General features: G+C 38.9%; 1 protein-coding gene across 1 annotated transcript in view; it reads left to right on the top strand.

The window, feature by feature from the left end:
* Window positions 1-8,492: 8,492 nt before the first annotated feature.
* Window positions 8,493-23,351, top strand: part of LOC101617494 (A-kinase anchor protein 17B-like) — a 78,187-nt gene continuing 63,328 nt past the window's right edge. Inside the window, exons 1-2 of the mRNA XM_045140966.1 lie at window positions 8,493-8,526; window positions 18,677-18,806. The gene's annotated coding sequence lies outside the window, so the exon portion shown is untranslated. The remainder of the gene's footprint in view (window positions 8,527-18,676; window positions 18,807-23,351) is intronic.

The following is a 23,351-nucleotide window of genomic DNA, read 5'->3' as shown; positions in this document are numbered from 1 at the left end:
TGTTTTATTTCATTTTATTTTTGAACATTTTGAAGAAGTATTTGAGAGAGGTATACATGACAATCCTGATTCACCTCTTGTAAGGACCAAGGAATTTAGTGACTCTTATAAAACTTTTAATCATTTATGGAAAAGTAAGAAATATAATGAAGTTAGCTAGTTGTTTCTAGCATCTCTGGATAAAGTAACAAGGAAAAATAGTAAGATCAGAGATAAAAATTCCTAGCTCAAGATCTATATAAGCAGTCTGAAGGCTTCTAAGTGTGCCCTGACACTTAGACAGACAGCTGATCTTTAGCAGCTGTAGGATGTAGGGCTCAAGTTTCAGAAAACCAAGCCCAAGTCCTTACTGTACAATTGGCTGACTTATAATGCAAGTTCAAGTCCCCAGACTCAAAAGGTATCAGCAGTTAAGGTGAAGGGATTGAGTGGGAAAAAATGGGATCCTGTAACTTTGGATGGAGATGTGTGGAAGAGCCTGATAAAGCTGGAGACATTGAATTCTCAGCTTCTGATGGACTTATTTTGCCTGAGGAAGCAGCATCCGTTAACAGCCAGTATATCCCCAAAGCCACACCCTGCACTATTGCCCTCTCTGCCTGTGCCTGGGGAATTAGTCCCTCATTATCTATGGAACCAGCAATGACCTTGCCTTAAGGAGATGAAAGCAAGAAAATGTTGATGTCCTTAGTACCCACCCATCTTCACCTCTAGATATATAACGAGATTTAAGATTAAGCAGGCCTCTAGTGATGAGGTAAAAGTGTTACTAATGAAGGGCAGAATATGGTGGTTTGAATGAGATATTTTCCATAGTTCCATGTGTCTTGACTACTTAGTCCCCTGCAGAAGGCAGCTTGGGAGGTGGAACCTTACTGGAGGAGGTGTGTTGCTGGGGGTGCACTTAGAGGTGTTACAGCCCAGTTCATCTTGCCAATAGTAGCTCAGCTCACTTTTTCTTCCAGCTGCTGTAGAAAGATGTGATGTCCAGCCTCTTCTCTACCATCTTTTCCCTATCATGTTGAAACTTGACCTTGAGGGTATAAGTCAAAATAAATCCTTTCTCCTATCAACTGTTTGTGTTCAGATGTTTTTCCCCAGCAAGGAGAAAGTAACTACAACAGGATTTTTTAAATTATCTATGCTTGTCTACTTTCTTTAAAAAAATTGGTGTATGTGTGTACACAAATTAGAGAGAGAGAGAGAGAGAGAGAGAGAGAGAGAGAGAGAGAGAGAGAGAGAGAAAGGAGAAAATGAGTTTGTGAATGTGAGAACAGGAGCCTGCATGCCACTGCACACATGTGCAGGTCAGAGGATAACCTTGAGTATCCATCCTTATCTTTCAACTTGTTTATGACAGGGTCTCTGTTGTTGTCTGCTGTATTTGTCAGGTTAGAAGGCTCACGAGCTTTCAGGGATTCTCCTATTTTTGCCTTCAATATAGCTACAGACACACTGGGATTACAGACAGGCTACAGCATCTGGCTTTGTGTGGGTTCTGGGGATCTGATTCAGGAACTAATACTTGTGTGAACAAGTACTTTATCCACTGAGCAATCTCCATTTCCCAAAGTCTTTTCTATTTTCTAACAGATATTTTAACATTTTTTGTAACACTGGGGATCAGACTATTTAAGAATAGTAAGCAATCACTCTGCCACTGAGCTATATTCTCAGCTGTGGTATTTTAAATTGCATTTATTTTTGAAAAAAAATTGAAGAATTTTATTTATTTATATACAAGAAGAGTGAGGTAGAAAGAACAGAGACAGACAGAGAGAATGGGTGCACCAGGACCTTCAGCCACTGCAAACGAATTCCAGATGCATACACCACTTCATGCATCTGGGTCGTTAGGCTTTGTAGGCAAGTGCCTTAACTGCTGAGTCATCTCTCTAGCCTTGATTTTAAACTTTTTATTGATAGCTGCCATAAGTATAGACAATAACCATGATAATTCCCACCCTACCTCCCCCCTCTCAAATCCAGCCTCCATTGAACACTTCCTCCTTCTAATTTATCTCTCTCTCTCTCTCTCTCTCTCTCTTTGGTTTATTTAGGTAAGGTCTCAATTTAGCCCAGGCTGACCTGGAATTCACTATGTATTCTCAGGGTGGCCTTGAACTCATGGTGATCCTCCTACCTCTGTCTCCTGAGTTCTGAGATTAAAGGTGTGCACCACCATGCCTGACTTTCTCTTTCGTTTGGATGTCATCATCTTTCCTCCTATTATGAAGGTCTGTGTAGGTAGTGTCAGGCATTGTGAGGTCATGAATATCAAGGCCATTTTGTGTCTAGAAGAGTGCACTGTATGCAGTCCTACCCTTCCTTCGGCTCTTACATTCTTTCTGACACCTCTTCTACAATGAACTCTGAGTCTTAGAGGTTGTGATAGAGATGTCCTAGTGCTTAACACTCCACTGTCACTTCTCAACACTATGATGACTTTTGAGTCATCCCAGTGGCCACTGCCATCTGAAAAGATAACTTTCTCTAACCAAAAGTGAGCATAGCATGAATGTATGGGTGTAAACTTTTAAAAAAAGTGCCTACGGGGCAGTTTGGTGGGCATAATATATGCATTTAGCCAAACTTTTGTTGACAACCCCCTTACATATAGACAGTAAATCATGAAATTGCATTTATGTTTAACTCGTAACCAAAATACAGAAATTCTACACATAAATGTGGTAATAGCTGATGCTTTGATGCACACATGTATATATTAAAATGTTGAAATAATATTAATGATATCAATCTCCTCAAACATGTGTCATGGGAAAGTCATTCTGGTAAAATGAATAAAATCCTTTCTTCTAGATTTTTGAAATTTCCAGAATTCTCTGTTGAGAATATGAATTTCTTTTTTCAGGTTCTTTCCCCATGACTCAGTAATCTCAGTGAATAGTCACTAGGACCAGTCCTCTTACAAAGTGCAATGAATTAAGGCATATGAGAGCAGACTGCACATGTGCGTATGGAGATAGAAAATTACCAACCGGGCCTTTGTCCAATATCCTGTACAAGCACTATTTCTCCCTTTAGCTAGCCTTTGAGAACTTGTTTGGAGGTTCTAGCAGGGGAACACAGCTACTCGTATACTTTGACCAAAGGCTAGTCTTCCTTTGTTCGGGGAAGGTCGTCCTGCTCGACTGAGCATGCAGCTTTGGGAGGGATGCACATGGAGAGGTGAGAGAGGAAGGGGACACCCGCCTAGCCAGCCAGATCAACCGAATCAACCCTGGTGATCAATAGGGTGACAGATGTCACAGCCAGATCGCCCTTGCATTTTAGCTATTTTTTGAATAGGAGGAAGTGACAACTTCTCATCTGTCTAGGTTGCCTGGCATTGTGTTGAAGAAGTTGACTTTGGCTCTGGGTTCTATAGTTTTCTTTTTTTCCCCTCCTGAGGCCTAATAGGCTACCTAACAGAGGCTCCAAATAAAACCTTGAGGCAAACAGGAAGCATACTCTTTCCAGTACTGTCAAGGTGCCTGGAATGGAAGTGGGCCTCTGGATATTGGGTGAGGCCTTCAGCTGAGATTCATCCTGCTGTACTTACATAGGCCACACAATGATTTGTGAGTTCCCTCTGCCCTAAGTAGGTTTCTTGGCATGCTTTCAAAGACTCAAAGTGAGCCTGCAGCAGTTTTTCTAAGGGATGGAAAGTGCACCTTCTTCCCCTGGCAGTTTTGACTTTGTCTCTCTTCCTTTTTTAGCATGTCACTTTCACAGTCTCTTCTGGTAGCCTCTTTTCTCCAACCTATCACAATTCCAGCCATATTATTTTGAGTGTGTCTTGATGCTCGAGTCATAGGTGAAGACCTTTGAGAAACTAACACATACAATTAGAGAGCATGGTTGATCATGCTTGCTCGGTGGGCATACTATTGGGCTTTATAATAACTGAGCCTGCACAGGAGTTGCATCCATCTAGTGGGCATATAATCAATGTTAATACAGGAACACATGCTAAGAACCATAAGAATGCTATAGAAAGTCTGTTAATTCAGATCTATTTCAGTCCCATTTTTTGAGGATCAACAGGCCGGACAGACACTAAGGAATTTCCTAGAGAGCCTTTACGAACTTTGCAAAATTGACATTATTTTGTTAATTTTCTACTGCTGCTACAAAGGTAGTGGCTTAAAGCAACACAGATTCATTACCTACAGTTTTAGAAATTAAAAGTCCTGGACCTAGTGGGATGACTCAGCAGTTAAAGGAACTTGCTTGCAAAGCCTGAGGGCTTGGGTCTAATTCCCCAGTACCCATGTAAAGTCAGATGCATAAAGTGGCCCATGAATCTGGAGTAAATTTGCAGAGCCAAGAAGCCCTGGTTTAACCCCTCCCTCTTCTCTCTTCCCTCACAAAAAGTGAATAAAATAAACTAGCTTAAAAATAATAGTCCTATATTTCAAGGCATCAGCAAAAGTCTGCTCCTGGGCTGGAGAGATGGCTTAGCGGTTAAAGCGCTTGCCTGTGAAGCCTAAGGACCCCGGTTCGAGGCTCGGTTCTCCAGGTCCCATGTTAGCCAGATGCACAAGGGTGCGCACGCGTCTGGAGTTCGTTTGCAGAGGCTGGAAGCCCTGGCGCGCCCATTCTCTCTCTCTCCCTCTATCTGTCTTTCTCTCTGTGTCTGTCGCTCTTAAATAAATAAATAAATAATTTAAAAATAAAAAAAAATAATAAAAAAAAGTCTGCTCCTTCTGAAAGCTCTAGTGGAGAATCTGATTCCAGAGGCCATCTGTACTCCTTGCTTATGGCCCCTCCCTCCATCTTCAGATCCTGCTGATATAAATTTTCCTGCTGTTTCATCTCCTCTTGGCCTCCCTTTTATAGAGACCCTTGTGATAATGTTGGGCCCACTTAGATAATTCAGGATCCTTCATTCCATCTGCAAAGGTCCTTTTCTTCTGCCATGTAAGGTAACATATTTATAGGTTCTGGGGAGTGGTGATGGAAATCTCTTACAAGTGCCATTATTCTGCACACTGTAGTTTTCCTCTGTATCCTGGTAAGAGCCTATGTTCTCAGTCATCTGGAGGCTTTTCACTGCAGTAACTCTTATAGTGCATGGCTTGAGGTTTTCTATTTATATTCACTGTATAGAAATGTTTGGCTTTTCACGTTATGTTTCTGTTTTGCATTTAATTAGAGACCCTTCAGGATAGAAGGAACTGTCTCATTCTTCAGTGGTAGAACATATTGTTTTTCAGAATATAAACTAGCAGGGCTTGGGGGAGTGTGCGCCTTTCAGTGTTGAAATACCTGAATTTAATTCACAGTAGAATTTCAGGAATAAAGCCAGCTAATTATGTTATCTTAGAGATGTCTGCTCTTAGAAGGACTCAAAAAAAAAATCAATTCTTTAATCAGTTTCCTCAAAGGTCAGTTGTTGGCAAATGGCCCAAAAGTTTTACAGTATCCCTTGTAATTTAGCTAACAATTTTCTCTTAATTGATTTACATTTTAAATTTGGATTATATCCGAAAAACCACAGTTAGGTGTACTGAATGTCTTTTGTAATAATAATAATTATATATACATATAAATATTAAAAAGTACTAAAATCCTTTAATCTGCTCTCAAGTGGTAAAGTAGTACAGTAGCGTGTTTTGTGAAATAGCTTTCAGTAATTTCATGACAACATATTAGGGACAATGGAGGAATACAAGGGATAGTTTCAGTTGTCTCTGAAATGTAGAGCATAAGACTATTTGCATAGAGTTTCAAAGCACAATTATTCATATGTCTGCATTTTTGCCCAAACTCTGCACTCCATCACATTTCTATGCATGTCTTATCTGTACAACCTCCCACTTGTTTTCTATAACCTGTTCTTTCTTACATTCAAGGTCACCACTCCAGTAACTCCCCACCTTGTTTGTCGACAAATAATCCAATTTCCTTTATGACTGGAAAATTCCCGTCAGAATATAAATGTGATTTGTATTACTTCCATTGTAAACATCTTCTTTAGACTTTATTTTTGCTTTCAACTAACACATTCCTTTCTTGGTTCCTGTCTATATCCAAAATCCTTGAAAGAATTGTGTATACTTGACAGCTCCACCTTTTCTCTTTCTCTCTTAAACACATTTTACTTAAGCTATCACTCCAATCTCTATAACTAAGTGGCATTTGCCAAAGTTACTTTAATATTTCTATAAATTCAGTAGACAGTTTGAAGTCATTTTTGTCCATGATCTAGCAGAAACATTTGAAATAACTGATCAGTTTTTACTTCTTGAAATAACCTTAACTTGGCTTCCATGATGTCCTATATTTTGGTTTGCTTCCCACCCCACTTACTCCTTCTGCTCAGTGTATATGATACATATATGCAACCTCTAAACATTGATATACTACAGAGATAAGGTCTGAAACCTCTTTTCTATCAGGAATCTCTTTTGTAGGCTTCATCCTATCTCATAGTTTTAGGTAGTATCTCATGTGACGACATAATGTTTATCTCTAGTCCAGACCTTTTTTCTGAACTCTATACTTAGGTAACCAACTACTTAATTGACTTCTGTTCTTCGAGTTTATGGTTTATGGGATTATAACATGGCCTGTGATTCCTGCCCCCTCATGTGTATGTGTTGCACAATCCTCTTCCCCTCAGTGAGAATGGGGACCTGTAAACATCCCAGCACTTTGGTGATTAGGTTGTTATATGGAAAAAGTGAGGATATTTTTCTAAGTTAAAACAGTTCTTAACATACAAAGATGGGAATTATTACTATTTTGGTAAAACTACTAGCATTTGGCCCTCTGTACATGTTATGCACCTGTAGGTGATGGGCTCCCATGATATATACTTGTTTATCATTAGCCTTTTCCCTTCTTAACAAAGTGTTAGAGTTGTTTAATCATGTCATTAAATGCACACAAGTGACTACACTTATACATACTCTTCCAGAAAGCTTTCTGATCGGCCAGGGTAGGAGTCTCCTCTGTTGTCCCACAGTCCATGGTGACAATTAGCATAAGAGCTTGTTGGTTTGTCAGTTCTATACCTGCCCATAGGTAGTTGGCTCAGTGAGGACAGAGGCCAGGTCATCACAGTTGTCTCAATTCTCTGATAAGAGTGAGAGCTCACTGTGTGCTTAAAGAATGGGTAAGTGAATAAATGATTGACACTGTTCTTCTCAGTGTGCAATCCTAGTGCAGACCTTACTGGAGACCTTGTGAGACAGACCTATTCTTGGACCTCATCTCCACATGCTCAATAAAAGACTATGGGGAGTAGGCTCGGTAGACAGTTAACAAGTTCTCAGGTGACTCTTAGGTATGTGAAAATGTATGAATCAGGCAGGTAAGCCAAAGACCTCACTGTATAAAGTATAGTTTTGGGACCTGAGTGTGGTGTGAAAGATCAAATGCTATCACTCTCAACAGATAGGTAAGGGAAAGATTCTTTCCATGTCACTGTAATCTGGATATTATTGATAAAGTTTTGGTTGAAATAGCTCAGCACCTTGTAGGTCTCTTCTCCTGACTGGAAGTCGACAAAGCTAAACTTTCAGAACTTGCCATCTTTGGTGAACTTAAGGTTGTAGTGGTCAGCTTGCTGAAGGAGGTGAATAGCTGCCTGGAATGCTTCTCCTTCATCCTATTTGTGAGGTTCTTCACAGTCAGTCATGGCACAAGATCCATGTTGTTTTGATTCCAATTCCAAGGGAAAGTATCTTCCAACCACAGTATTAATGCTGCTGCCCTTTTTAGGCAGATGGAACAAAGCTATGTGTGGCAGCCCCCAAATTTCTTTGCCAGGAAGTAGGTGTGGTCACACTAAAGCTTATGAAATGTTTTCAGATATAAGTAATGTGCCTACAATAAAATTAACTTTGAGTTAATACATTGGGAAATAATCCAGAGTGAGGGAACCTAACCTAGTAAGTGAACTAATCAGATATCTTTTAAAAGGGAGTCTAATACTTGAAATTGTCTTTATGAGACCTAGCACTGTGTACAGTGAACATACAACAATGAAAAGGGAGTTTTCATTCTCTTTTTGGCTCCAGAGAAACAAGCTACCATGAGTTCTACAGCTGCAAGGAAGTTAATTCTGTTAACAATCGTGTGAGTTTGAAAGGAGACTTGCTTCACTCTCCTACCATGGGTACCTATGAGCAGAATTTTTTGTCTTTTTTTGAGGTAGGGTCTCACTCTAACACAGACTGACCCAGAATTCACTATGTAGTCTCAGAGTGGCCTTGAACTCACAGCATTCCTCCTACCTCAGCCTCCCAAGTGCTGGGATTAAAGGCATGCACCACCATGCCTGGTTTGTCTTTTTTATTCATTGACAGTTCCATAAGTTCCTTAAACGATGGCTGTTAGTACTGGTAATCAATATTTGTCACATGAAACAAATTAATTTGTTCATTGACTTTTGCATGTCCACAACTCATTTCCCTCATTAACTATTCTTTTACTCAGTTTCATCATGTGACTGACTCCAAAACAGCTTCATCACCAAAAAAATCACACCCAAGCATGATAGAATCATGCCTTCAGGTAAATGTCCACTTCCTATATATTCTAGCACCTTCTGATACTACATAAAGTAGGGTTAGAACTATATATAGTTGGGAGGGGGAAAAAGGAAGTGAGTTTCTTGAATCTCTGTGAATCCTATTAGGTAATATTAATAGGCTCAGTTGGTCTTCTGTGGGTATCAGTAGCTGTTATGATCATTGTGGTAATAACCATGTCACTCTTGGAGGACAGAAGCAATGATTATGTGGATAAACATAAATGCGTAGAGGCAATTTGACAAGAACATCGTAATTACTTAACAGCAGTGGTAGCTTCCCCACTAGGGCCTATGATCTCCCCAGAGACACAGACACAGCTTTTTGATTTAAAGTATCAAAAATGGGCCTCCTTCTTTGGAGAAGACCTTAAGTCTAATCAGAAAGTAGTTGGTTGTACCCATATCACTTGTGCAACCCTTGTGGCTATTGAGTACATCTTGCCTGATATGTTGGTAGTGTAGCACACAGGTCCATAACAAAGCAAGATTGCCAGTAACAAATCTCTCCCAGTAGTCTGCATAGCACCTTCTGGTACTACAATGTTCCAGTGGGGAGGGATCTTCCAGCTCTATCCCAGATTGACTTTTCTGTATCTTGGAACCAAAACATGTGGTATCTTCACCAATAAGGTCTTATCATCTAGTTGGAGCATGCATCCACCAGTAGTGACAATATCATGTATTTTTGTGTGAGAATTCAGGGGCATTCCTAGCCAGTAATTCTTAGGGAGGTAGCCTGCCCTTGGCACTAGGGTCTTTTGTTTAATAACTGTATGGCTTCTGGGAATGCAGTGTAAATTTATGAAAATCCCCTTTTATTTATATCTAATACAAACCATTGTTTTAATGTTTATAGGCACAGGTTGTTACAGAATTTTCTTAAAAATTCTTACCTTGGTGAGTGTCATCTGCATCTTACTCAACTAGAAAACTCCTAAGAATTTCAGAGCTGTGCAGACTGATTTCCTACCCACCCTTGCTCCTTTAACTATGCTTTCATGTATTTGCAGTGCTTTCCTAAATCTTTAAAACACCCAGGGATTAGTTTTATATAGTGAAACATTTTTGTAAAGGGAGGGCAAAACCTCTGAAGATCTACTGTAGTCAATTCCAGACAGGTGCCACTTTGTCTGAAGAGTCAGCAGCTAGGAGGACTAAAAAAAAAAAAAAAAAAAAAAAAAAATTAGCAAGGTCCAACACCCCATGAAAAGATCCCATTACTAATATCAATTGTTTCCTCAAAAGAGTGATGTGGAATATAGCAGCATGGATGGTAGTATTACCCTACTTACATCCATAGTCATTCCCCATATGCTATCCTGCCTCCTCCCAGTTTATGCAGCTCTGCCTGGCCTGGGGTCAAGGAGGCAGAGCAAGAGCCATTCTTTCCCTTGCTGCATTTTGTTTCACTCTAGCTGGCTGTCTAGGTCTCACAATTCAGCTTCCCACTGCCTCTCCATTGGCCATATCTGGCTGCTGCCAGGGCCCCAGACTGTGTGAACAAGCTATAGCCCCAGAGAAGAATGTATACAGCATACTTTGGGGTAATAGATGGAACAATTGCCCACTTCTAGAACAAGCTCAACCCCTTTCACCGGCACCATTCTATCTCTAGCTCCATCCACTGATGCCCATTGTCCTTGATGCTCTTGAGAGCCACCAGGAACCGAGGCATTCCTGATCCCAACATACACCCCAAACCAAATATGTTTCACATTAGTAGGGGACCAACAGATCTGCAATTCAACATGGGCCTCCAGTCACTCTGCATGTTCTTCACCTGCAAGTAACCTTGTCCACTGTGTTAAGGAAACTACTGAGGTGATTCCCACCCCTTAAAATGTTCTACAGCAGCTGGCCCATTGAGGATGATTAGTATCTCCTGTTGTTCAGTGCTTTGGTAAGCTGCCATTCAGGTTTTGGGGACCTAGCATAACATTTGGCTTTGTCAATTTTTCCACTTAAAAGCCCTTGTTTGGCAAATATGCTACATTTGCCTTTGAGGGACCTGAATAGGTCCCATTGCTTCCTTTTTTTTTTCTTTTCTCATTCCCTCTTGATTGCTTTAGCACTTTTTAAGCTCTATAAAGATGCCAATTTAAGTCACTAAGTCTAACCAGAGCCTCTCCTACTGCATAAAGATCATAACCTACCAAGAGCCTCAGAAAAGCCACAAAATCCCATACCTATCCCTTGGTGCCTGCTGATTTAGCTTCCTTCTTAATTCTCAGTGGAATACAGCCCTATCCAGACCAATGAATTGGACATTAAACACAACTCCTCATATGCTCAGCTCTCTCTTTATCATTTCTACCTCATTTTCCTTCTCCTTGCTGTTCAATTCTTCCCATGACTTCCAAGTTTTTGGAATACAGGAGTGGCTATTTAACATAGATATAATTTTTACTATCTTTTCTTTCTTCTTTTTTTTTTTTGGCTTTTTTGAGGTAGGGTCTCACTCTGGTCCAGGCTGACCTGGAATTCACTATGTAGTCTCAGGGTGGCCTTGAACTCATGGCGATCCTCCTACCTCTGCCTCCTGAGTGCTGGGATTAAAGGCGTGTGCCACCACGCCCAGTTTACTATCTTTTCTTTATGCCCTTCCACTCACACTCAGCCATAAGAAATGGGAAGCCAGTTGGGCATGGTGATACATGCCCTTAATCCTAGCATTCTGGAGACAGAGGTAGGAGAATCACTGTGAGCTTGAGGCCAGCCTGAGAGTACATAGTGAATTCCAGGTCAGCCTGGGTTATCGAGAGACCCTATCTGGAAACAACCCCCCCCCCCAAAAAAAAGGAAAGAAATGAGAAGCCAGCATCTAAATCTCATCCTTTCTGTTAATCCAGTTTACCTACAAAATCAGAAGCTAAAATGGAGGATGCCACCCACATATCTTTCCTTATAACTCCAGTCTTACATGAGGAAGTTCTTTCTGGATAGTCAGTTAAGCCTAGGTTCCATGTCTTATCACCCATAGCAGGGTCAATGCAATTTATGCCATTATTATTATTATTTAATTAATTAATTTATTTATTTGAGAGTGACAGACACAGAGAGAAAGACAGATAGAGGGAGAGAGAGAGAATGGGCGCGCCAGGGCTTCCAGCCTCTGCAAACGAACTCCAGACGCATGCGCCCCCTGTGCATCTGGCTAACGTGGGACCTCGGGAACCGAGCCTTGAACCGGGGTCCTTAGGCTTCACAGGCAAGCGCTTAACCGTTAAGCCATCTCTCCAGCCCCCATTATTATTTTTTTGTACAATACTGATCCATATGTGTTACTTTCCGTGATTATATAATATGCTTTCTGATGTGTCAGTCATTCTCAGGATGTCTCTGTACTTCCTTGACAGACAACATTCAAAAAGAAGGTGTACTACCTGGTATGACATAACCATAAGACATGGAGAAAGGTGGACCTGCTGGATCCTTCTCTCCCCAAAGGCTTCCCACTCTGACTTTCCCTCTGGGAAGATAGCTGAGCCTTAGTTCCATGTCTTATCATCCATAGAAGGGAGATTCAACTGCTACTACAGCAAGGATCATACTATTCCAAACCAACAGCCATATTGGTATTGTCCTTATGGGTGCTCTACCCTTAGAAGGCTTAATTTATGTTGCATACCCTACCTCCCATAGTAAGGACAATGCAACTACTCCCTCTACACTCATCTTTGCTTTTCCATGTCCCTGTTTGGGCATTAAGTGTTACATGACTTTTCCTGGAGTGACATGAACAGCTCTCAAAAATAATATCTGAGAAGATTTCACCTCACATGGAGTTTCAGTTATTGTAACAAGAAAGTTATCATTGATGACAGATATGATGGGTTGGGGAACAGGTGGACCTGAATAAAGACTTAGCAATATGTTAAGATGTAAAGCATGTTGTTTTACTTCTCTGAGCTCATGTTTCCTCTCTAGGGAGTGATAATGTTGTATACCATTATAGAGTTGCTGATAGGGCTGGAGGTAGGGATGCATTTCATATGACAAGAGCAGTTATTGATATAAGGATAGTATATTATAATATCCATATAAATGCTGTCTTGTAACTTGCTATCCATGCAAAAATCAGAATATATATATATATATATCCTTACATACTGATTGTAATAGTTTTAATCAGATGTCCCCCCATAAACTGACATGTTCTGAATGCTTGGTCCCCAGCTGATGGCAACTTGGGAGGTGGAGCCTTGCTGGAGGAGGTGTATTGCTGGGGGGTGACCCTTGATGTTTATTAGCCCCTAGCTTGCCAGTGTTAGTTCAACTCACTCTCCTGCTACTGTTTTCCACCTACTGTGGCAGAAGTGATTTTCAGCCTCTGCTCATGTCATACTTTTTCCTGCCATCATGAAGTTTCCCCTTGAGACTGTAAGCCAAAATAAAATTTTCATCCCATTTGCTGCTTTTGGTTGAATGCTTTATCTTAACAATGAGAAGGTAAGTACAACACTGGACCTTTAGGTACTATAAGATAAATTCCCAAAGGTTGCTGGCTGTTTCTCCCACCCAGACCTAGTAGTAAATGTATCAATCTTTTTTTTTTTTTTAAGATGCTAGCCTGATGGGGAAAATGGAATCTCATTGTGTCAATTTCCATTTCCTTTTATAAAATTGCACATCATTTCATATGTATTTTAATGCGCATGTCTCCTTTGTGAGGTCCTTTGTCTAATCTTATTTTGAGTCATTTGTGCTTTTACAGCTTTGGAGCTATAAATTGATAAGAAATGACTGAAATTCACTTTTGGGGTGATAAAATGTTTTCAGACTAGATTACTAGATGCTAAGGTTTGTATATGGTTTATGTGTCCTCCAAGGGTTTATGTGCTGTATGCATAGTTCTTAGTTGGTGATATGAGAGGTGGTAGTAGGACTTTTTTTTTTTTTTTTTTTTTTTTGGTGTTTTTGAGGTAGGGTCTCACTTTAGCCTAGGCTGACCTGGAATTCACTATGTAGTCTCAGGGTGGCCTTGAACTCATGGCAATCCTCCTACCTCTGCCTCCCAAGTGCTGGGATTAAAGGCGTGCGCCACCACGCCTGGCTCCGGTATAGGACTTTTAAGAAGCACCTTCTAGTGGGAGGCTCTTGAATCACTATAAGGTTGTTATAGAAACAGTTAGTCTGGCTCTACCCAGATCTCTGGCTTCCTGTTTAAAGGTGTGACTCTTCCACTCCTACTATTGTGAAGGGATCTTCTATTCAGTCCTCAGTAGAGACCACATCACAGGAGCTGCCTGGTTTTATACGTTTAGCCTCCAAAACTGTAAAGTACATAAAACTACTTTTTTTTCAAAAGCAGACTGACTCAAGTATTTCAGTATCGAAATATAAAACAGGGTAATATATTAAGTTTTACAATTCTGCAAATATGTTGAAACCCTTTGAATTTTCACAATTAAATGAAACATTATGAGATGTGAACCTTATGGGATAAGTTGTAGGTCAGAAAGCTAAAAATTATTTAATGAAAAGTGAATTTTTTGCTAGCTTCATTAAATTGTCTTTTATGGAATTGTTATATTTTATATAAACACTCCAGTTGCTTCAAATTATTTCCAAAATTTTATTCTTTTAAAAATATGATGAAGGGGGCTGGAGAGATTTCTCAGTGGTTAAGGTGCTTGCCTGCAAATCCTAATGATCTGGATTCGATTCCCTAGTGCCCACATAGAGCTAGATGTACAGAGTGGCACATGAATCTGGAGTTCTTTTGCAGCAGCTAGAGGCCCTGGCATGCCCATTCTTTCTCTGTGTCTCACTCTGCTTGCAAATAAATGGAAAAAATTCAATGTGATGAAGGGCTGAAAAGATTGTTAAGTGGTTGTAGATGCTTGCTTGCAAAACCTGCCAGCCCAGATTCAATTTCCTAGTACCCACTTGAAACAAGACACACAAAGTGGTGCATGTGTCTAGAGTTCATTTGTAGCAGCAAACCAATTCTCTTTCTTTCTGTCTGTATCTCTCAAATAAATAAATAAAATATTTTTAAAATGTGCTGATGCTGGTGCCTTAATCGCACACTTCCCAGCTTCCAAAACAGTAAGAAACGAATGTTTTGTGATGTTGCACTGAAGATGCGCAATTAGGCTGAAACAGTCACTCTTGTGGATGTACACATTTCTTAAATCTATTGGTTTTTATTTTAATAGTGTCAGCCAAATGGAATTCATTTTATATGTAAAATGTAGCAGTATAATTTTACCTGGACAGACAGTACACAGGAATATCTAAAATAAATAACTACCTGCATCTCTGATGGTTTCTCTCTGAGGAATACTCAACTGATGTGCAATCTTGGACCTTTTCCTGTGCATATGTAATCATTTTACATGTGTATATGTGTTTGTAAATACATATATATTCACAAGTAAAAAATGTGATAAATATATTTTTCATGAATCTCGGCTTACTTAAAGAATGTGCTGTTACAGTGAAAGTAACAAAAAGAAATTATTTTTAAAGGGAGTGGTATGATTTCTAATTAAAAATATGAAAATAGTTGAAAACAATTCCCTGACAACCTGAATATTCTGGGATTTTCACATTAAATTCAGCATAGAGTTTAGCATCTCATAATTGTTGCTGGCCTGCTCTTTCCTACTATGGTGACACCAAGTACAATTATAATTGATGGCAGAGAAATTTTCAGGTCTTACCACACAAATATATAAAGTATACTTCTTCTTTATCATGGGTTGTTTAATTGTTATAGACTGATTGCTAGAAAAACAAGATGAGAAGCTAAATTGCTTTCCCTGGCTCAAATCTATGGGGAACAGGGACTAATTTTAGTACAATTTTTGTCAAAAGCAGGAAGCAGTGTCTATATAGTTTCACCTGCTACAGTTTCATGCTGCCTTCACAGCTTGCTAACATATGTTAGAAAGAAATAGAATATTAAGGGCAATGATAGTGATGCATACAATTGTCTGGTAACCAGAAGTTCTATGGACAGAAAAGAATGCATCTTCTTATTTAATTGTGCTAAATACTAAGAAAAAAAAACACTTAGAAGGAATGTGAAGGAAGTTTGTATTTCCTAGCTATTCTCTATACCCAGAACCATCATGAAATCTTCAGGTATAGCAGGAGAAACTGATTGATTGGCTCATGCTATTATTATAAAGACACAATCAGTTTCCAGGATATTAGCAGTGTTTGAGAGAAGAGGCTCTATGCTGCCATTGGGGGTTAGTTAAGTTTTATATGGGTTTGGTGGTACAAACCTTTAATCCCAACCATCTGGGAGACTGAGAGAGGAACATTGTCTCACATTCAAGGCCAGCTTGGGCTATAAAGTGAGACCCTATATCTAAAGAACAACAACAAAAACTGGAGGAATTGGAGAGCCACAGCATATGAGACTGGAAAGAGCCCTTAAGATACCAATTTGAGGTGGGAAACTGAGATCCAGATAGGACAATCTGCTCATCACATAACAAGCCGATGGCTGAGACAGAACTAAATTAACCCAGATTTTTTGACACATGATCTCTTATGCAACCTAGGCTGCCCTTGAAATCATAATCCTCCTGCCTATGTCTCTGAAGGATTACAAGTGTGTGCCACCATGCCCAGCCATACTACAGTTCTGTTCTTTTTTGAGGCCAGGTCTCATAGTTGAGGATAACCTTGATCTCCCTATCTTCCTGCCTCCACCTCCCAAATGCTGGATTGTAGGTATGCATCACCATGTTTGGCTCATGCTATTATTATAAAGACCCAATAATAGTAGTATTCTTCCATTAAAGAATAGGGTATAGAATAGGTTTGGGAGTTGATGTAAAAGGAGAGAACTGAGTCATACAAGAAATCTATTATAATCTGGGGTATTTTAAGGCAGATTCTTAAGATCACAACATACCTTTGAGGCTGCAAAGGTCTTTATATTTGTTAAAAATCACAGAACCATACATGAACAATAGCGAACTGTGTGTTATGTAAAGTATACCCTGATAAAGTCACTAAAATCTATACTATCATTGAATTTCAAGTAATCACAATTGGGTGATATAAAATCATATGAATTGAGAATCTGTTGATACATGCACATGCATTAAAATGAGTGAGAGAAGATACACATGTTAATCATCTTGGGAGTTTTCTTGGCTCAGAGAAGCCAGTGGACTCTGGGGAGAATGATAGAGCTAAAATGTCATTGTCACAAGGGATGCAACTATTGATTTCACTGACAAACCCTGTAATTATGGAACACAATGCCTAGTTACATTAATTAGAAGAGAATGGAGCCGGAGGCCCTGCTGTCAGGGAGAGAGGGAATGTAGAGATTGATTTTCTCTAAGGTGTGGCTGGAGCTTGCAGGCAGTGGAGAGAATGCTGCAAAGTAGGCTGGAGGTTAGAACCTTCTTGAACACCTCCTAAGAAAATGGCAAAATGTTTACCACCTTGGGTTATTACATGTCTGTTACATAAAATTGTATGTGTAAAAGTTCTTTAAAGATTGAAAAGTACTGTACAACTAAAATATTTTAACAGATAGTACCAGCACATGGAGAAAATACAAATGTTGTAAAGAGAAGATGTAATGAGTTAGTGAAATTTAAATCTCCTCACCCTTGCAATCCAATTGTCCTCTTCAGAAATGTGCACTATTTCTGTGTTTCTTTCCATAGATATCCTAGTATTTTATGCATACTCAAATGTCTATGTAATTATTTATATATATGTATGTTGGTATGTATTTCACAAATGATATCATACTACCTTCACCAATTTATAAATCTATATTTGTTTTCTCTCAATAGTATAGCTCAACAAACACTCTATTTCAACACATGTTGATCTGTCTCATTGTAACATAAGTTAACATACATTTATTATTTTCTAGTACTTTAATTAATCTAAGAAGTACTCTTTGAAACCCATTTAACTTGTTTCACCTGGTTTATGATCATAAATTAAAATTCATTAAACAAGAAAATAATTTGTCAACATAGTGATAAAGGTGGATTTTTTTGCTTAATGTACAAGTTTATTTTATATTCATTTTTGGTAAGCATAATAATATTAATGTTCTTGAGGCACTTAAAACAGTTTACAAAACTACATTTTGATGACAATAAAGATATTTAGGGAAACCCAAGTGTTCGTTCCTTTTAAAGAGCTGATTTGACTTGGGCAAATGTAGGTTAGGCAGGCTAGGGCAGAGGTTTCTTTGTATTCAGTCTTGAATGTGGGAAGAAAGGGATGATTTTGGGTTTCTGTGTGTATACATGTGTGTGTGATTTATGTACATGTGTGTTCAGATGGGGGGACATCTTGGGAATACATGTAGAGGCCAGAGGAGAAGTCGGGTATCCTCTACTATCTCTCACCACATGATGAAGTCTTGGAGTCTCTCAACCTCAGCAATATTGTAGACTTCCCCCACCCCCATAGGATTGGGGTTACAGCTCTGAGTGACCATACCAAGCTTTCTAAGTGGGTGATTGTGTATCAGACTGGGTGGTCTCAGGTCCTATCAGGTCCTGCTGCTTGAGCAGCAAGCACTCTTATCATTTCCCAGCTCAAGGTGGGGGTGGGATGGGGGGAGCTGAAGCCTTTAAGGATACTGCCTCTGAAGAGAAGTCCTGAGAGATACAATAGAGGAGATTTGGAAGGTTTCAGATGTAGTGAGAAGATTTGGGTCCCAGCCACCATTTTATCACTCCTTTACTATGGTATCTCACTCTTGAAAAGGTTCAGCTTTTCTTCGTGTGTTATATAGGGGCAGAAACATCGAGCTCATAAGGCTTTTATGAGACTGTGTGAGTTAAGAATTAAATAAAATATTTGATAAATGTTAATTGTAAGGATTATCCTAAGGGACAGGAACATAAAGCAAGAGTAGCTAGAGCTGTAGGTAGAGTAAATGCACACACAAGTGTAGATTATAAACTGAAAACTAAAGGACAGGCTGAGAAACAAGTAGTTCCTTCGTGGTTAAAAAGTTATTGATCCAAAATGTAACAAAGGGCAAGGTAATCCTTTTTGAAAAGTTCCTGTAGGTGTACAGTTGAAATGTTCATACTTGTCACAAATTGTAGGAAAATATACTGCTATTCTTTGTAAACAAATACCTTTGTTTTTTTCCTCTTTACAACTCTGTACAATTTACAGACCAACGATATGGACCCTATGGCTGTCAGTCAGCATGAAAGAGAAAATTTGAATTTTTAAGGCGGAATGCTTCCTGTGTGAATATACCAGTATAAAGAAGCACAGAAGATATATATTTATATTTTTCGAGGTAAGGTCTCACTGTAGCACAGGCTGACCTGGAACTCACTATGTAGTCTCAGGGTGGCCTCAAGCTCATGGCGATCCACCTACCTCTGCCTCCTGAGTGCTGGGATTAAAGGTGTGCATCACCATGCCTGGCACAGTAGATATTTTTAGAAAGCATTACTTTGTTTTATATTTCATTGGGAGGAGACCTATGAACAATATTAGAAAGGAAAACCAATTAATTCATTGAGAGACAATAGAAAAGAAAATGGAGAACCAGAGGTCCTAGAGTATTAATGGATGCAAGATGTTTGGAGGACAATTTGATAATATACATATATCAAAATTAAAAATGAACACACACTGTCCTTCCCCCTCTGTCTTGAATAATTCAGTCATAAAGCCATTACATGAGGCAGAATAAAGGAAGGATACATGGTGAAGAGTAGTGTGGGGTACAGATCACAATGTCAGATACCAAGTAGGGTGAAAAGGGTGTCCCTGTTGAGGGTGGACTCCTAGGAGAGGTCAGAATCAAGCTGGTTAATGACGGTGACCCTGGAGATGGGTGGTCTAATGAGGGAACTGACTTCCTCCTAAAATTTATTTTTGCTACATTATTTGTTTAATTGGAACACTATGAGTGAAACCTGTAGATTAGATAATGGGTTTTATTAATATAAACTTCCTAATATTGATACTTGAAGTATGCTAATATAAGAGAAATATTTTGTTCTAAGAAATGCATGCTGAAATACTTAGTGTTAAAATGTGATGGTCAGTCTTCATTGTTAACTTGACTAGATTTTGAATCACCTAGAAGACTGATGAGACATTCTTGTATACCTGTGAGGGTGTTTCCAGAGAGGATTAACTGAATTGGGGTGTGTGGCGAGGAGACATATCACATATGTAGGTGGCAATATCCTGCAGATTGGAGTCCCAGACAGAATTAGGAAAAAGGAAAGAGCCAGGAGAGCACTGGCATTTCCTTTTCTCTGCTTTCTGGTATGTCATGATGTAAAGCACATTGCTCTACAATGCCCTACCCACTATGACTGGCTAACACTTATGAGTCTGTAAGCCTAAAAACAATCGTTCCTTCCTTAAATTATTTCTGACAAAACAAAGGAAATAATCCCAGAAATATCATGTCTAAATTCACTCCTGAATGGTTCAGAAGAAAATTAATATGTGTATATAATTGAAAAGAAACTATTAAGAAAATGGACAAACTACTAACAACTGGAGGAATAGAATTAATTCTTCCATTTTTTGGTAAATCTGAAATTATAATGAAGCAGTACAAAATATGCATGTCCCCTTTTATCTGGCAAATCCTGTGTGTGTGAGTCTCATATACCTTATGGCATATATATATATACATATATATATATATATATATATATATATACACACATATATATACATATATATATATACACACATACATACATACATACATACATACATATATATATATACATACACACATACATATACATATATATACATATACATATATATGTAGAGGGACAGACAGAGATCTATACATGGCTGTTCATTGTAGCATTGTTTAAGATAGCTAAAGACTAGGCACTGGGCTCAAATTGTCTATTGGTAGAAGATTTTCCATGAAACACTAAGTAGCTTTTTTTTTTCATTTATGAGAGAGGGAGAGAGACAGAGAGAGAGAGAGAGAGAGAGAGAGAGAGAGAGAGAGAGAGCAAGAGAGAGGGAGAGGGAGAATTGGTGTGCCAGGGCCTTAGCCATGGCAAACAAACTCCAGATGAAGGAGCCAATTGTGCATGTGTGCCACCTGTGCACATGTTTCACCTTGTGAATCTGGCTTATGTGGGTTCTGGTGAGTCATACCTGAATCCTTAGGTTTCAAAGGTAAATGCCTTAACTACTAAGCCATCTCTCCAGCCCCCCTAAGTAGCTTATTAAAAATTATAAAGTAACCTTAGGCCCATTGGGGCAATACTATCAAGGGGGAAAATAAAGAAAAATGAAAAGGTGGGAAAAATAAATGTTTTCAAGGACAAGAAGAAATTAGAACTTTGGTGTACTTTGGTTGGGTTTATAAAATGTTTGAACCACTATTGAAAATAATTTGGAGGCTTCTTAAAAAAATTAAAAATAAGAGTACCATATGATCAAACTATATATACTTCCGTTATTTATACACAAATTAATGAAAGGCAAGGTCTTGAAAGGATTTTTACATACCCATGTTAACTGCAGCATTATTCAAAATAGCCATGAGAAGGAACTCAAGATGTCCTTGAACAGATGAATGGATGTACAAAAAATAAACATGAACACTGGATTGTTATATAGTCTTATAAAGGAATGTGCTAACTTAAATGATAAGTAAAACAAGTCAGCACAAAAAGACAAATTTGTATGGTCCTGCTTATATGAGATATCTAATGTATTCAAATTCTTAGAGGCAGAAAGTAGACAAGTGGTTGTTGGGTCTTAGTAAGATGGAGCTGTTGTTTAGTGGCTAAAGAGTCCCTGCCCCTGGAGAGTGGTTATGTATCAGTGTGAATGTAATGTACGTAGTACTACTAAACTATACACTTCAAGTGGCAAAGATAGTAAATGTTATATTTTTTTGCCATTACTTTTTACAAAAGAGTAGATCTAGATGCTTGAAAATGAAAAGATCTCCAAGAAAGGTCATATAGTGAACAAATAAGGCTATAGAATGGAGCAGATGCTGTGGTTCTGTGGGTGCATACATATGTGGTACATGAAATGTTTTCCCTGTAAAGACATGAACACAAGTCTATTCACCCCAGAAAGGGCATAGAGGACAGACAAAAGCATGATTGTACCAGAACCAATAAAATGTTTGAATTTGGAGGAAATTACAACAGGACATATTTGTGTTAGGTTTCCAAAAGTATTGAAGGATAAGTAAGAAATTGTTAATAGTGGTTATTTCTAGGGGTAAGGCTGAGGATTAAAGATGGGAAAATTATTTCTATTTGTCATTTTATTTATTCATTCAAGACAGAGGCAGATAGATGATAGATAGATAGATAGATAGATAGATAGATAGATAGATAGATAGATAGAAAGAAAGAATGAGCGCACCAGGGCTTCCAACCACTGCAAATGAACTCCAGACTTGTGTGCCACCTAATGCATCTAGCTTATGTGGGTACTGAGGAATCAAACCTGGGTCCTTAGGCTTTTCAGGCAAGTGCCTTAACTGCTAAGCTATCTCTCTAGCTCCTCTGTATATCATTTTAAAGTAATCTGAACTGTTTGATATAGCACATGAATATGCTATAGTTACAGTAAATGTTTGACATTTTAAATATGCCATTATCAATTTAGTGCTTATAGTATGCCAGTGGTTGTTCTATGCACTTACCTGTATTTACCAAATGCAGGTCTTCTCATCCTAAATTCTGCCATTTAAAATAATCTATTTTTTGTTTATTTTTATTTATTTATTTGAGAATGACAGACAGAGAGAGAAAGAGGCAGAGAGAGAGAGAGAGAGAGAGAGAGAGAGAGAATGGGCACACCAGGGCCTCCAGCCACTGAAAATGAACTCCAGATGCGTGTGCCCCTTGTGTATCTGGCTAACGAGGGTTCTGGGGAATCGAGCCTCACACCGGGGTCCTTAGGCTTCATAGGCAAGCACTTAACCGCTAAGCCATCTTTCCAGCCCCCAAAAATGTATTTTTTATTTTCACAAGAGGATGGGCAAGAATATGGATATTCCAGGGCCCCTTGCCACTGCAAACAAATTCCAGACACATGGGCCATATTATGTACCTGGCTTTACCTGAGTACTTGGGAATGAAACCCGGGCCATCAGACTTTACAAGCAAGGGCCTTTAATAGCTGAGCCATCTCTCCAGCCCCAATTCTGCCATTTTTAGCTGCTATTCTATTAAAAAAGGATCAACTCTTTTTCTTTTCCTTAAAGACAAATAAATATATCATATTTATATTTATAATCAGAATATATATGCATATATGTATATGCATATGCAAAGTGCTCAGGCTGGCTTCAAACTCCTTAGCATCCATTAGTCTCCCACCTCAGCTTTCTAAGTAGCTGTGACTGTAGGTGCTCACCACTATTTTCTGCTTAAGTGCATATTTTGTGTGCATATGCACATGTGTGTGCAAATGTGCCTGCCCTGTATGCATGTGTGTGGACATGAGAGGAAGATATTGGATTTGGATGTCATCTAATATGGCTGAGTTTTCTGCCTTATTTTTCTGTCTCTGGCCCTTCAGGGCTGGATTTACAGGAACGCATGCCCACATCTGGGTGCTAGGGATCAAACTCAGGCTCTCATGCTTACACATCGAGTGTTTTTACCCACTGACCAATCTCCCCGTTGATTTGTAAAATGCTAAATTAAAGGAAAAAAATTAAAAAAAATCTGCCACCTACACATCAGCATTGTTACTGTTTTTGTATATACCTATCCCACCTTTAGTATATGTAGTGTTTTCTTCTAGCCTATTGAGATTATATTGTGCATGTATTTTTCTTCCTCTCCTTATAATATGATATTCCTTAAAAAAT

This window comes from Jaculus jaculus, chromosome X (genome assembly GCF_020740685.1).
Source record: "Jaculus jaculus isolate mJacJac1 chromosome X, mJacJac1.mat.Y.cur, whole genome shotgun sequence".
In the NCBI taxonomy this organism is placed as follows: Eukaryota; Metazoa; Chordata; class Mammalia; order Rodentia; family Dipodidae; genus Jaculus; species Jaculus jaculus.
The sequence above is the reverse complement of the archived record's forward strand: the minus strand, read 5'-3'. Positions and strand labels throughout refer to the sequence as shown.